Raw genomic sequence first — 16,413 nt, 5'->3', positions numbered from 1 at the left:
AGCACTGACGGATGCCGGTGGTGGTCTGAGTGTTTGGGGGGAGGACCGACAGTCCCTGGGAGGGCTTACCTCGTGGCGAGGTGACACAGATTCCTCGAGAACATAAGTGCTCCTTGCAGGATTGGGGACCAGGGGGCAGTTTTCCTTTCTGTCTTGGGCTTCTTTGTTTTGCTTAATCAATTCAGTGGCTTAGAAGAGAAAAAGGATGAAACATTTCAGCTTAAACAGATCCTACCAGAAAAGGTGACTTACACGTTTCTCTTGGCCGATCCGCTATTTCCCTAGTACCATGAGAAAGCAGAAGCCGGTTCAAGTGTGTGAGGTGCCTGGCCCTGGCGCTGTGAACGGTGTCTGGTCGGCTGTGGGGGGTGGGGACGTAGAGGGCCACAGGGTCTCAAAGAGGCTTTCTCTGCCCTGATGCAGCTCAGTAGGCTGTAGAAGAAAGCTGAAAGAGGCAGCCATAGTTGACAGCAGTGGTTCTCAAAGTGTGGCCCCGCTGGGAAATGCATATTCTCAGGCCCCACCCCATCTGCCAAATCAGAAATTTCAGGGTTAGGACAAATACCACCACTCCCACCCCCCACCCCCCGCCCTGGCCATCTGTGCATCACAAGCCCGCTGAGATGCGCACAAACACTCAAGCTTGGGAACCACTGGTTTCAGGGAAGGGTGCGATTTGGGATCCAGTGACTTGGTTTCCAATCTGGGCCTCCGCTGGGACAGGTCAACTCTGTTTCTCCGTGTCCTCTTTCATCGCCCATGAAGACGGAAATAATACTCCCTAGCAGACAGGACTAAGTAAAAGAAATGATGATTCTAAACAATGATGTTATTAATTGGAAATTATAAATGAAAGGCATTTGAATAAGTCACAAATACTAAAATAGTTCAAATCACTTGAATACATGCCTCTACTAACCAGAGCCTTAATTTAACTGGAAGTTTTAATATTCTCAGTGACTTTTTTTCTAAAAGAACTCTATAAATTTTAAAATAGGATTAGCCTGAATTTCCTCTCCTTTCTTTCTCCCTTGCCACTAGTACAAGACTAATAGGAAAGAAAACGATCACATTTCAGGCCAGGAAGGAAAAAGAATGGGGGGAGGGGGAACTGTCAAGAATAATATGTAAACTGAGCAGATGTTGCCTGAGTGATTGAGCTAATTATGTATACAAACAGTTTGCATTAAATATGATAATGCACTTGGAAGCATTTGGAAATGCCACATCTCTATACAAATATAGTCTCCAGGACACCGCTTTAAATAAAGGAGAGTCACAGAATTGTTCTACAGATTCCTCAGTAAGTTCAGAGATAGACTGTGTTCATTCAGTCCTCCAGCATCAATGTTATGAAATGTGGTATTTCACTGATACGAAAAGGAGAGATGAAAAACAAAGGAACCATTAGGTTTCCAGTCCAACCTGGAGGGAAAGAGTCCAGTTGACTTTGAACCATGATATCATAACAGCACTAATGAGGAATACACACACACACACACACACACACACACTATTCTGGTTGGGAACTCACTTTCCTGGTTTTTACAGGTTACATTTAGTACTGAGTTACTAGGTCTTAAATTTTGATTGCTAATGCCAGTCTTTTAATCAGAATTATTCAACTTTGGTTTTAAAAGCACATACATATGAGCTAATGATTTTTTGGCAGAATATGACATATTCAGGCTTCCTTTTGAAATTTGGGTATTTGCCCATTTTATAAAGATAAGTTTCTTAGGAACAAAAGCCAGTTGATATTTTCCTGGCTTACACTTTGGACCATGAGTTTTTACTGAAGTTTTAAATACTGACAGTACCTTTCATTACATTTTGACTCATGAAATCCAAATCTCCTCATGTAAGCATTTACTTGTATTTTGAAAAATGTTAAAGAATTCAGATGGAATGGCATTGTTCCTGTCACTTCATAATCACATTAATTGGTCTGTTCGGGCCCAGAGAAAATCACTTTTTTTTCCTCGAGAAGTTGGGAAACTACTATAGTCAAGTTAGCAAATACACATAAGCTATCACTAACCATTTGGATCATAGCCAGTAATAGCTCCTGCTGATGTTTCAAATTAATTCAAATGTCTGTTGAATTAATCGTAGACAATAACAAGATAGATTATACTGATTATGCCTCAGATTATCCCTCACCACAGGATTTAAGAGTCTGAGTTAGGGTGGAAAGCATGTCCAGTTTGCTGAGCTCAGATCAATAAATATTTATTGAGAACTTTCTTTGTGTCAGACTTAGTGCCAGGTAGGTGCTGGGTATACAAATCAGGGTCAGTCCCTTTCCTGCCCCGGAGGAGCTCCCAGCCGCAGAGGAGGACAGGCGGGCGGCTAGGTAATGAGAAGATGGTGGGATGTACTTGGTTCTGGAAGGAGGAACGGGAATGGTAGTTGGACAAAGTGGCGAGACATGAGTACTGGGGTGTTGTATGCGAGCTGGGGGTGGTTCCAGGTAGATTTCAAGGGGGAGGGATAGCCAAGCAGGCTCACAGATGAGTCAGCTTAGCAAATGGGGAAGTGGCCCCCTTGTCACCATTGGACAATGTCAAGTTGACTCCCCATGCAGAGGGCCTTAAGGTAAATTTTTCAAACTGGTTTACACCTAAATGAGAAGGAGCAGACTGACAGCTTCATAAATATTGTTTAAATAAATAAATAAATATTGTTTAAAAAATAATTCTGAAAATCCACAGAAGCTTATACCTGAATGAAAAATATGTTACAATCCAGCCAGGGGTTGTACTGCTGAGGAAGAGATTATTGGTGAAATGTTAAATACAAAGTTTTGTAGAAAATGTATTTACCTGGGGAAATCTGTTTACTCCTTTGTACACATAGTGAATTTGTCTTCTGCTTTTATTCATTATTATTAGTTAATACTCTTTCTGCTTTTCCAAGATTTAGGGTTTTTTTTAATTTTATTTTTTATTTATTTTCTGCATAACAGTATTCATTATTTTTGCACCACACCCAGGGCTCCATGCAATCCGTGCCCTCTCTAATACCCACCACCTGGTACCCCAACCCCCACCCCCGCCCCTTCAAACCCCTCAGATTGTTTTTCAGAGTCCATAGTCTCTCATGGAGTATTATGCCTCCATCAGAAAGGATGGATATCCAACTTTTGTAGCAACATGGATGGGACTGGAAGAGATTATGCTGAGTGAAATAAGTCAAGCCAAGATTCAGTTTTTTCTTGAATTCAAGTTTTGAATTCTCCCAGGGGCCGAGGTACTCTTAGGGTTGAGATGCCTGGACTTTGGCTGTCTAGTAGAACTTACTACAGTCATGAAGATGTCTGTCTGGTGTCCAGTACCACAGACACTAGCCATGGGCTCTATTTGGCTACTGAGCACTTGAACGTGGTTTGTGAGAAAGAGAAACTGAGTTTTAAAGTCAATTTTCTTTAAATTAGCTTAAATTTCAATAAATAGCCACCTGTGGCTAGTGGCTATCGTATTGGACAGCACAGATCCTAGATGATGATTCAAATTAAATGTGTAAGGGTTTGATTAGCGCAGTTCCCCTCACCTGTATAAATAGATTGTATTTCCTAAATAACAAGCTTTGTACCAAGACAGATGAAGAAAGTAAGAATGAATTGAAGAGGATTAAGAGAACCATAAGTGACTCTTAATCTCACAAAACAAACTGAGGGTTGCTGGGGGGAGGGGGTTTGGGAGAAGGGGGTGGGATTATGGACATTGGGGAGTGTATGTGCTTTGGTGAGTGCTGTGAAGTGTGTAAACCTGGTGATTCACAGACCTGTACCCCTGGGGATAAAAATATATGTTTATAAAAAATAAAAAATTATCAAAGCAAAAAAAAAAAATAGAGAAATGTGTTAAAGGTGTGGGAGGAGGCCAAGAGGTAGACAGACAGCCGCGAAAGGGGGGCCGGGTCTGCAGGAACTCAAAGTGCAAAGAGATCACTTTATATTACACTTGGGGGGCTCTTTTAAATATTGAAACAGTTGGCATTCCAACTATGATTGTGTACCAGGGGAACTAATATGAAGGATTTAAATCACTGAGTTGTGTTAGCCTGGGGCAGTCATTTAGGGCGAATCACCGAATGTTGGCTCCCTCCTGAGATTTGCACAGTGGACAAAGGAAGATTAGCAAACCCGGCGGGAAATGAAGAGCAAATGCGTGGCAGGAGGCTGTGGGCTCCGGATTTGGTTCTGACCTCCATGCTCCACACACTGAGAAAAGAGAAGGCTGTCACTCTCACTGGTTGTGAGATTCAGATGAAGCTTGTTCCAAAGAAGACGGCATTTAGTGATGACTAAAATGACTGGAGTCAGCCATGAGGACAGGGATTCATATGATTAACTTGCTTCTAAAAGGTTACCAAGTCATTTCAGTGTCTGGTAGAACTTGATGAGGTGAGTCCTGTTTCTTGTTGAAGCAGCAAAATAAGACTGAAACCCCATTAGGTCAGTGGGATTCCTGAAATAGGAATAGCAGTACTTATGTCTAATCTCACTAACACTATAAACTCGTGCCAACTGCGTATCTGGAAAGTGTTTGGATACCTCCCTGAGACACCAAGGAAAGGGACCAGATATGCTTATAAAATTTAAAAACTTGGATCACTTTTGTTCTTTTAAAAAAATTTCTTAATTGTCCACGTAGTATAAACATCTATGTATTGAAATAAGCCCATTTTATGAATATATAAAGTTTAAAAGAAGACCACTTCACTCATACTGCTCTTTCTGTTATGTCCTCCCCTTTACGGAAAGGTTCCCGCTCCCCAGTGTTTTGGTATCTGCCCGATCTTTTTTATTGGGTTTACATCCATGTGGGGATACAGACACATAGGTGATTCAATATACGCGGGATCATATTATTCATTGTTTAAAAAATCAGCATTTTCACTCAATGACATGATCTAGAGATTTTTCCCTGTGTTATGTACAACTGTTTACTTTTCTTCTACTGATGGATATCCTGGTTGTTACCAGTCTTCGCCATTAGAAACAATGCTGCCAATGAGTATTTCCGTAGGCAAGGTTCCAAGAAGTACAAAGTCTGGGCTGACGAACAAGTACCTGCCCCATTTTTTGCTCTCTAAAAAAGGCTTTGCCAGTTTGCCCTCCACGCATTGTATGACAATTCCCATTCCCCCACGCCTTGACCAAAATGGATATCCATTTTCTTTTGACATTTTCATTGGTAGTTTGAGCTATATTTAAGTGCTTTCCTTAAAGTCTGTCTTGCAACTATTTAGGTTTGTGGGGCAATTTTGCCTTAAGAAAATAAGAACATCCACGCTGGGGCCCCTGCTCTTAGGGCAGCTGGTCCTGCCTGGCGTCTCTTGGGGTGTGGTGGGCAGGGGCCCAGACTAGCTCTGTCCTGTAAGTACTCCACTTCTTCTTCCTGAACATGAATTCAGAAGACAGGATCAAGGTCAGAGATGACTGCCTCTCAGACACCCCACATTCCCCGACATGTGCGCTCAGGACCAGTTTCTCCTAGCTCTGATACCATGAAACACTCCAGGAGTTCACTTCTCGGTCTCTTTTTTCATGTACAAAGGGCTCCCAGAAATTGCTTTTAAGAAAATTGCCTCCCTCTGTCACTTGGGTCTGTGGCTAAAGCACTGAGACTACTATTGCCTGTTCTCCCTCTTATTCTGTTTCTCAGATTAAAACAGAGGCGCACTGGATGGAGGAGACACGCACACAGACCCACTGGGAACCAGAAGTCCTTCTTGGGGCTCCATTTAAATAATGCAATAAACTATACTAAGATTGCTTATGTCGCCCTGCCTTTGAAAACTGCAGAGATTAGGGGAATTTTAAAAAATAACCTGATATATACACTTGAATGAAGATCAGATCAAAATAACTTTTCCTTCATGTGCCAATTATAGTCAGTAGTAGGGGAAAAAACCAACTCTCCTTCTGCAGAAATTTCATACCTCCAATGTCAGGTTTTATTTTCCTCTAGTCTCCATCTAATTAATTTAAAAAATTCATGTGAATTTTTATAGCTCTTAGTTTTGAAAAATCTGTTTTTCATAACTTGATGATCTGTCCAGCTCAAGGTTCTTGGGCACACTCAAATAAACCAGGTAGAGTTACCCATTGGTAATATATTCACATTTCATTATAGAACTTCAGATAAATAAATGCTGCATATTCCTGCAGTCTTTGATTATATGAGACGTATGTTTACATGTTAAAAACCAAGGTAATATTTTTCTCTTGCTTTCAATATTGCTTCACTGTGCTATTTTCTTCCCACTAGGCTAAGCAGCTTAAAGTTACACGTGATCGAACCTTTTACTGACACGGAGCTTAAAATGCAGCTTTTCTGATTCTGTGATATTGTATGAGGAAAAGTGAAGAATTTTGTCCAAGAATTTCAGGATAATTCAACTCTTGGTGACCACAGATGAGTTCTTCTCACTGCAGAGGGCCAGTGGTCATGCCCGGGTTGTTTTGTTCCTAAAATGATGCTTTTAGATTGTCTTCCTTCCTGTGGCTCGCTCTCCACAAATATAAACCAATTAGCATAAGCAAAGCATGATTAAGAAAGTAAATCAACTCGGGAAAAAGAATTCTAATGCATTCCAAGCAAAATATAAATGACTTTTGGAATCTCTCTTGTTTAAAATTTTCCATGCTCTCTGGCACTTCTCAGTATGATTCAGAAGTTGACAATATTTCCTGAAGGAGTTTCAGTGAAAAACAACATATTTACTTAAGGAATTTGAAAGAAATTAGCATTGGAAGTTGGAAAGTGCCATAATATAGGGCAGAAAGAAAATGGGTTTGCCGGAGACCCCAGTAGAGCCTTTGGTTCTCGCGTTGTCAGGCAGGACCATCAACCATATGGATAAGTGTGTTTAAAGAGAAATTTAGGCAAAGTTCATAAAACGTTAAAAAAAAAATAACCCTTGGGTTATTGCAGAGAGACAAACTTTATCTATGGATACATATAAAGTCTAGCAAAAGTTTCTGAGTGAAAAACGTAGTTACCACGGGAATAGTCCCATTCCTCACGTTCTTCAGGGCCCGTGTAGATGCTGTCTGCACAGAGGGCTTGAGGATGCCTGGTGGAACAGGAGAGCCATGACCCTAGAATCCTGAATGACTGGGTGGGCTTCCTCTATGGAAGTGGGGAGGACAGATGTCCGCCACCCAAACCCCCACAGCCTCTTCTCAGAGCCCCACCCCGTTCAAAACTGTCAGCAAGTTTTATGGCAAGACTCCAAATAGATGTAGCTGCTTCTTCTTCTTCTTCTTCTTTTTTTTTTTTTTTTGAAATCACAGAACACTGGGAGCCCAGATCCAGCCTTTCATATTCCCCCACCCCAGTCACACCAGCACCAGCACCCCCAAGTCTGGGATCTGAGCTGTGGAAAGCCTTCTGTGGACAGCACTTCGGGCTGCCCCAGAAGGAAAGCCCCCCTACAATCATAGGAGATGGCATTGCTGGAGGCTGTCCAGTGTCCTAGGAAAGGCTGATGTGGAAGCATCTGCCTGACTCCTAAGGCATTTGGAAAAGGCCGCTCTGCTTAAACAGCAGTTGGCAGAATAACTAGGGAACTTGACTAGCCCCGTAATTCCTTTTTGAGTCTTCCTATCACAGTTTTCCCTCCTGATGTAAAAGACGATCAGCCCCTTCTGCTCCAAGAAACGCTTCCATTTCCTGAGCGGTGGCTCGACGAGGCATCCATATCCCTGCAGTGGCACAGTTTGGCTACTGAGGAGAACGTGGTCCAGCCGCTAATGCAGAGAGGACAAAAGCCTCCTACTCTTGCCCAGAGCCTTTCTGGGATTCCCTTCAACCATTGTCCCAGGCTGAGGCTGGTCCGTCTGGGAGGGCGGCCGCTCTGCTGGGTCTAGTACCACCATGTCCATGACTGCTACCAGACTTGCGTGCTCTGCTAGCTTGTTTGGAATCATTTCTTTTTTTTTAAATTTTTTAAATAATTTATTTATTTTTTATTGTGTTATGTTAGTCACCATACAATACATCATTTTTTTTTTAATTTTTTTAAACATATATTTTTATCCCCAGGGGTACAGGTCTGTGAATCACCAGGTTTACACACTTCACAGCACTCACCAAAGCACATACCCTCCCCAATGTCCACAGACCCATAACCAGTAAGGAGATTGAAACAGTCATTAAAAAATCTCCAAACAAACAAAAGCCCAGGGCCAGACGGCTTCCCGGGGGAATTCTACCAAACATTTAAAGAAGAACTAATTCCTATTCTCCTGAAACTGTTCCAAAAAATAGAAATGGAAGGAAAACTTCCAAACTCATTTTATGAGGCCAGCATCACCTTGATCCCCAAAACAGACAAGGATCCCATCAAAAAAGAGAGCTATAGACCAATATCCTTGATGAACACAGATGCGAGAATTCTCACCAAAATACTAGCCAATAGGATTCAACAGTACATTAAAAGGATTATTCACCACGACCAAGTGGGATTTATTCCAGGGCTGCAAGGTTGGTTCAATATGGAATCATTTCTTAAATAGAGTAGAACTCCTTGGCAAGCATCTATCATTCCTTCCTGACTTGAGCGTGTCTGAGCAGGCACCATGCCCCAGGAAATGCCACGGCTTCCTTTAGACAGAGTCCGAAGCAGGAGTCCGTCCTCTGGTCCCTACATTTCTCGCTTCTGAGCACATCATGGTCAGTCCCGTCAGGGGAGGAGCAGAGTGGAGCTTTGTAACTCAGAACTGTCGGAGGAAAAACAAACCTTCACCTTTTCTATGTTTTGAGAAGTACTCCATTATTATCACTTCACTCTGGAGGTACAAATTAAAGGCTTTTCTATGCCTTAATGATACTGATGTTTACGAATATCTCTAAAGGTCATGATCATGGCTGATTATTAGAGAAATTGCTGCCTTTAAACCCCAGGAAATAGAATAGAAGGACTTGTTTTTGCTACTTGTCCTTCAGTATAGCACCTGAAATGGACCCTCAAAGCAAATTAACTCTTTAGGCTTCCTCATGGGGGAGAAAACACAAGCCATTGCCTTCTCTCCTTTGACCTTGTAAAGTTTAAGCTCATTTGGAGAAATGTTGAATAGTTAGCAGAGCAACAGACCAAACATGCTCATATTGTTGACTTCTATTTCCTCCCGAGAAAAGGTGACCCTTTCAGCTGTCTCTCTCGACTGGGGACAGCGGAGCCGAAGGGGCACCAGTCATGTATGAAGCCAACATTTCCTGGGTGTTGACTGTGTTCATCGCCTGGACTGCAGGGTAGAGGTATTAATAGAACAGGGGCCACTGCCCATTTTTGAACAGCCCATGATCTAAGCATGGTTGTTACATTTTGAAATGGTTTAAAAAATATTGAGAGAAGAATATTATTGTGTGACATATGAAAATTACATCAAATATAAATTTCAGTGCCCATAAATAACGTTTTATTGGAACACAGACCTACCCATTCATTTATGTGCTGTCGATGAGTAGTTCCAATCTCGACAGTGAGAGACCATAATGTTCACATAGCCTTAAATATTTACTGTCTGGCCCTTTCCAGAAAGGGTTTGTGGAGCCTGGAATGTAACATGTTCTCTGCTCTCCAGCTGCTGGCGAGAGACAGGGAAATAAGCAATTGAAATGGGAAATGGAAGGTGCCAGGAGACAAATACGTGTGAGGCAGGTGTGAGGAGTTTGGTTAGACATCCTCACGGGGCAGCAGAATCTATGGGGAGGAAGCAATCTTGAGCTACACTTTAGTTTATTTGAGCTACGCTTTAAAGAAGAGCGTGAAAGTGGCCAGAGAGAGGCAGCTGCCTGAGTCTGTTGACACATGAAAACGTGTATTTTGGAGGACTCCTAGAGAATGGGGTGTGACAAGAGCAAAAGATACTTGCTGGGGGAGTAGCAGAGGAAATGAGGTCTGATTGTCCAGAGGGATCCTGTGGGTGGGGCGTGGGTGTGGGACCCAACCCAGAAAGCTCAGAGAAGCCCTGGAGGGTGGTCGCTGCACATGATTGGGCAGCGTGATGTTAAAGAAAGAGCTCTGGAGGTGGGGGTGGGGTCGAAGGGGGTGGCCGGCTCAGAGGACATGCTTGGAAAGCAAGAAGATAATAAGCCAGGCAAGGTTTAGGCCCATCATTAACATAGATAGCCCCTGGAATTCAAAGAGGTTGATCACAAGATAACGGGCGATGAAATCCGTGGAGGCTGGGCGGAAATGCGAGGGTATAGGAGAGGGGCCATCAGGTGTAATTCAAAGAGTCTGATTGGCAGATGGGAGGAAAAGATGATAAGTTCTGTTTGAGCATTTTCTTTTTGCAGAAGTTCTGAAGAATCAAGTGGAAATGGCCAGGAAGTGGCTGGATAGAGGAGCACAGGGTAGAAATCTGAGCTGGAGATGGACATGTGGTAGTTGAAACCTCAGCCTGCAGGGAAAAGTGGTCTCGGCAAGATGAACAGCAGTTTCAGGAACACAGAGACTCAAAGAACAGGCAGTGGGCATGACTAGGGGAGAAAAAAGTGGGTCAGACAAGGTGAGGAGGAAGGAGGGAACTTGGGGGAAGGGGAGCACCACGCCAGTAGTGTTGGGTGCCAGGAGAATCGGTGAATGAAGCCAAAATGTACTCACTGTATTTGGCAGTGCGGGTGTTGGATGACTGGACACAAAGGTTATGGTGGCCGAGAGTGGCTGGGACAGGCAGAAGGGGGCTCAGAATGTAGGTTCACAAATCTTGGCTGAACAAGGACACAGTCAAATGAGGGCAGAACCTGGAGTTGGGTGTGGAATTGAGAGAAGTTCCTGTTTATTTGTTTTAATGGTAGAGCCAGGCGGGGACAAATGCTGAGAAGAAAGATCCAGAAGAAACCAGAGAAAGATTGAAGAATGAACAGCTTGATGCCTATGTGAACGCAGAACTGGCCCCCAGCCCTCAGGGGAGGGGTTGACCTTGCTCAGGAGGGGTGTGGTGCCCCTGAGAAGGGCTAGAAGGCAGAGAGGTGGCATGGCGGGGCGTGGCTGGCTGTACTGCTCCTGGAGAACAAGTTGAAGGGCTTCCTGGCAGAAGACCCCCGTTCTCAGTCAAGTTGGTAGTAGGGTCAAGGCACAGTGTGGGAAAGCATCTGAGGGGAACATTAAAAATGAAAATCAATGCTGGGTGAGGGGTTTGGTCCCTGCCCTGGGCAAGATAGAGCGCCCCCTGGAGGCTGGAATGAGGGTGGCCGTGTGGCTCTATTTTTCACTCACTGGGGACAAGGAGTAAGTGGAGAGAGGTGAACTTGGAGGCTGGGCTGAGATGGGGTTTGTGCAGAGTTGCAGAGAGCCGAGTATTGCTGGCGGTCTTGACTTTCATCTCCAGGGCTGGGAGAGTGATTCCGGGGTCGGGGGTGAGGGGGAGGCGGTGTCTTCTTGGTGCTGGGGAAGGAACCAAAGCCAGAAAGAAGTGGCCCATGGGGAAGGAATGTGCTGCCCAGGGGCCTGGCCTTCAGAAGGTGGAGGAGGGCGCGCAGAGATTAAGAAAGTGGTTAAGAAGCCCGGGAGGCAGTGGCTGTTGGCACCCAGTGGGAGAGTCCCGAAGCTTGCTGCTGGAGCGGTTTCTGGAAGGGAAGGGCCCAGGCTGGAGTGAAAGGTGCGCAGCGGAGGGCGAAGGTCCTGCACCTCAGGTCGTGGTCGGGTCATCCACAACAGCCTGAAACACCAAGTCGTGTGTGTCAAGAGGGCCGAGGGGCCCAGGAACCAGGGGACAGAGCACCGGGGATGGTTGAGAGTGGTCAAGGGGCCAGGAGGGGCTGCCTTCGTGGCTACCCTGTGTGCTCACGTGGTCACACGTGTTTTGTGCAACTTTACCCCTTCTTTTGCGTGGCTTTACTGCTTTCTGGAAGAAGAGCTGTGGGAATTTAAATGTGTGAGGCTCCTGCACAGCCAAGCAGCCTTTGAGGGATCCAAGTATGTCCCTAGGCCTGTGGGAGACAGGGTTGGTATTGAGGCCCCCGGCTCAGAACCAGAAGTTCTCCTGGGAGGAGAGATCAGAGTCAATTGTGTGGCAGAGGGAACCATGATATGAAGAGGCAGCTCCTGAGCCTAAAATCCTGGAGATGGGTCTTCCGAACCTGCCTCTCTCTGGATCTCCTGGCCCCAGGCTGTTCTGCAGCCAAGAGCTTTATTCACCAAAGAAAATGTGAATATGATCCCTCCTCTGATGCTGCGTCCGTGCGCAGCGCAGAGGCTGGGGGCCTGGGGCCAGTATGCAGGAACAAAGTTTTAAAGACCACACTGTAATAATGGCTCCGATTTTATTTTCTAATCCGAGTACTATACAAAAGGATTTTCCTTAGATTTCCCATTTCATCTTCACGACACTGTCCTGCCAGGTGTAAGTGCTGTTGCTGTTCCTGTCTCCGAGATGAAAGCACTCGAGGCACCATTAAGCAGGACACCCTCACCACCCCCACCCAAGGTCACCCAGAGTGGAAGAGGGCTCTGAGACTGGAATCCAGACCTTGTCCTCCAGAGCCCGTGTCCAAATATTTATGTGATTCAGTTAATTCTATTTATTATTTAGTAAATACCCCTTCATGTATGCTGAGCTTGAATGGTTCATTTGCAAGATGATATTGTTTATTCAGGAAGTGAAACCACCATCAGTTGGTGTCTCAAACACCTGAGGCTAACAATGGGAATAAATACCTTTTTGAGGGAGGGGGGAGCTGAATTTAGATCAGGAATGGGGAAAAAAATTTCCTCCCAAACCCAAAGTAATGTAGCCATTTTGTGAAACCTTTACTCGTGTATTCTAAATCAGTAGAGCCATACAGAACATACAGAAATACTAGTAGAGAATAGGAAAGACTTAATACAGCATTCCAAGAGCAATCACTTTCCACTGATCCGAGTGAGACAATTTCCAAATAAGAATTACATATGTAAAGAATCACATCGAAACCTTGAATTTTGTTGCTAGGTCACAGAATAGAATATTAGGGAAAGCTGAGGTCTGAGCACTTTAATATTCAGGTTAAAAAATCCACTAATACTTTTGATTAAAAAAACCTTACTGAGGTTGCATGAATGAAATCAAAGAGTTAGAAATTTTATTTATGTTTAGGTGGTTGCTTCTGTTCGGAATTTTTACTCACTGCCTGTACGATTTAAAAGAAATGAAAAACAAAGCCAACAAAGATGAAGTAGCCCATTACAGTCCTAAAGATAAACAGGCTCTGGATATTTTAGTTTAGATCTTTTAAAGTATTGTTCTAGTCCTGAAAAATAGAACAGCTAATACATACATGCTTTGCTCTAGAGATGAATAAAATCACGTTTTTTGAGTTTGCAGTAGACGGTTTGTCCATTGGAGAAGAAGGCAAATTAAATTAGCTGGGTTTCTACGTGCCACTAGGAAAAGCCCACTAACAGTCTCCTAAGAATTGTGTTTGCTCGGGGGCACCTGCGTGGCTCAGTCCTTTCAGGCTCTGTCTCTCGATCTCAGTTTGGAGCCTACTTAAGAAAAACAAAAGATCTGTGTTCAGTCCATATACTAGAATGTGGGGGCAAGAACTGGAAATCTACCAAAGTAGATCCCCAATTCTAAAACCTTTAATTAATACATAAAATGGACATTGATAGGGTTTGAACCCCATACTGCTCTGCTGAGGTTTGCCGAGTTACCTCTGTAAATTGTGAGGGTCACTGTAATCCTTCCCAGTGCTACAGTGTACTCTTTAAGATAAAGACCAGAGCAGAACTTACCATTCATCCCAGCTTTGGGTGTTCCTGAAGAGACTGTGATTCTATCTCCTTCATGATATAATATCTCCTGGGCCAAGGAGACACTAATGTGGACTGACTTTGGCCAAGGATGGCTCTTGAGGTCTGAGACCTTGCAGAGTATAAAGCACACTGGACTAGGCATCAAAGGTCTGGCTCTGATCCTGGGCTCTAGCACTAACTATGGACCCTTGGGCAAGCCATGTCACTTCTCTGGGCCTCAGAGTCCTCATGCCCCCAAACAAAGGGATTAGATGAAATCATTCCCAGTATTTTCTAATTTTGAAATTCAGTGACTACGTCCACTGCTGATTGCTGTGATAGATGACATCATCCTGTTGCTGCAAGGTGTTTCATCTGCTCGTGACTTGAAGGACAGATTTGAAGTTGTATTCAGCAGAAATTAAACTAGTTCTATTCCATGCTCCCAGATATAGGAGGACTCTAGGATATCTTTGTCATCTCTTAGGGCAGTGGGCTTATTCCTTCATTTCTTTTATTGAAACAATCATGTCCATAGGTGACTTTTTTTCACAGACACTTTTGGGTAGAAACTTAGATGATATAACAATTCTTCTCTCCTGTGAATTCTCTTAATCCTTTAGAAAATGAACATATCATGTGTTTTGTAACATGTAACAAAATCTGCAGCTTTTGAGGAATGTTCTGTGACTGTGCCAGAGGTAGATTTGAGAGGCAGGGCTAGCCATTGAAAGATCGGGAATCTCCCATCTACTAAGAAAAGAAATAATTAAAATGGTTGATTGACGGATTGGCTTCTTAGAACAGCAGATAGTCAAATGAATGGACAATCTCTTTTATGCTCCCTGTTTTGCATGGACATAGCAGAGAAGAATCCACATTGACCTCTTATGCCTTAGGCCCGAGTGTAGTCCTTTTGTGACTAGCTGGGTTTGTGACTGCTGGATGTGGGGAGACATTTGATGACAAGGGAACAACACCTGGAGGGGTTGGCTACAGTTTACTGGGACTGAAAATAAGTCCTTGCAAAGGAATTGAGCTCTTCTAGCCCCTGCCAGGCCGTGTGTGTGTGTGCGTGTGTGTGTGTGTGTGTAGGCATACATATGCTTATCTATGTATGAAACATGGGCCTCGATTCCTAAGCCTTTTTCATCTCTAGTCTTGGAGTGCATGTTGCATATCCCAGTGTCTTAGTTTGATATCTTAAGGTAGTACTTCACGATTTTAAAGAACAATACTTTAATTTTGTGTTCATGGCACCATCATGACTAGACTTAAGTTGACCCTTGTCACCCCTTAAATCCCAGTGATGGCTACTCTTCTCTTTCTCATTCCTTCTCATTCAGTGAAGATTTTTGAGTTTCTGCTGTGTTTCAAACATTGAAGTGGGAGTTGGGCTCCTGTCCTCAGGGAGCACCTGGCTGATTGAGGTCATGGGCATAGGAAAAAATTATTCCAGTGCAGATATTAAGGAAAACAGTGCAGGTATTTCCTTTGTGGTGAGGTAGAAGGTAGGAGAGAAGGATTAATTTTGAGTGGGCCAGAGAAGAAATTATGAGAGAATTTGGACCTTGAAGATGTTTAATAATAATTCATGGTGAAAATGTAGGAGAGGGGATCATTCCAGGGAAGTCTCTTTCTTACAGCTTTATCACAGATTTGCTCAGAAGATAGAATGAACAGAATTTAGTGCAAGAGGATTGAGGAGCCTAAGTGATTCCAAGGTTTTAGCCTAACCGACTTGGGGGATGGTCAGTAACTGAAACAGGAATAGGAGGTCAAGAAACAATAAATAAATAAATAAACAACAACAACAAAAAGGAAACAAATTCAACCCTTGTCGGGACCTCTTGGAAAAGAGTGTACTTCATTCCCTGCCAGTTAGTAAACTATTATCTTCCTCATTAAAATTTGGCTTTGCCATCTTGTTCAGTCGCCAGGCGGTGACATCATCAACACGGAAGATCTAGTGCCTGTGTGCTCTTTGCATCCAGCCTGAGGACTGGACTTCACTGAGCAGACAGGAGGACAGGGAGAGTGACAGGGTCATAGGACAGACACCATCAGTTTTCTTTTGTGAACTCCGAGAGGAGCAATCACTCAGGGTCTTCACTATTGTAATAATCTTTTCCCCATGGGTACTCTTGGGTACTCTGCTTTGGGGCTGGGTGGGTCAGGTCATCAGTATTTGGAAATTAGCCAGCCTCTAGTTGCAAGAGTTTTTGTGCTGTGGGAAGTTTGTGAATAATTCTTATTCTTATTACATTTCTTGCACAGAAGATTTTACCAATAGTTTGAGTGTTTAAGTCCCTGGACTTTATGCTCTCATGATAAGCTTGACATTCTCAATTTAAATCTATGAATTAATATATTCTCAGAATGACATATACATATAAAATTTATATTCAACAATGGAAAAATCAACTCATCTTTTTTAGTTGTAAGTGCATTTTATGTGGGCTATTTCTTAACATTATTTGTTCTGATATGGGCAGCACTGGAAATACATTTTTACAAAAATCCCCATATATAATCAGGACATTGTAGGTCCCAGAGATTTGACTTTTAAGATACCAGTTTATGATGGCCTTGTGTTGTGAATCTAGGGACTTCAGGGACGGTATCTATTATATCGTCTTTCAGTCTTCATCTCTGTAAGTTTTATATTTTTGCACT

At 43.4% G+C, this 16,413-nt stretch overlaps 1 protein-coding gene across 1 annotated transcript in view; it reads left to right on the top strand.

Moving 5' to 3' along the window:
• The window catches only part of MARCHF11 (membrane associated ring-CH-type finger 11), a 102,107-nt gene that overhangs the window by 78,502 nt on the left and 7,192 nt on the right, over window positions 1-16,413 (top strand). The gene's annotated exons all lie outside the window — the stretch shown is intronic.

The sequence above is a fragment of the Mustela nigripes genome, chromosome 12 (assembly GCF_022355385.1).
Source record: "Mustela nigripes isolate SB6536 chromosome 12, MUSNIG.SB6536, whole genome shotgun sequence".
In the NCBI taxonomy this organism is placed as follows: Eukaryota; Metazoa; Chordata; class Mammalia; order Carnivora; family Mustelidae; genus Mustela; species Mustela nigripes.
The sequence above is the reverse complement of the archived record's forward strand: the minus strand, read 5'-3'. Positions and strand labels throughout refer to the sequence as shown.